Consider the following 301-nt stretch of genomic DNA (forward strand, 5'->3'; position numbering starts at 1 on the left):
CATTCAAATGTGTTGGATAGTGATGTAATTTCAGCAGCACAACAGCTACTGTCTGCAGTGGCATCTCCATCAGGGGTTCAAAGAGTTTTTTTCAAGCTATGGTGTAATGCATTCAAAACTATGAAACTGGCTAATGATAGAAAAAGCAACAAAATTAGTGTTTTTTTTTATCTTGGATACACATAAAATGGATGTATTTGGCAAATTAATGATAAAGATGCATAAAAGAACCAACTTTATTGTCATAAGAATTAGAAATTAAAACTTTATTTTTAAAAGATTTTAAATTTTAATTTCAACG

The sequence above is a fragment of the Penaeus monodon genome, chromosome 25 (assembly GCF_015228065.2).
Source record: "Penaeus monodon isolate SGIC_2016 chromosome 25, NSTDA_Pmon_1, whole genome shotgun sequence".
Lineage (NCBI taxonomy): Eukaryota > Metazoa > Arthropoda > Malacostraca > Decapoda > Penaeidae > Penaeus > Penaeus monodon.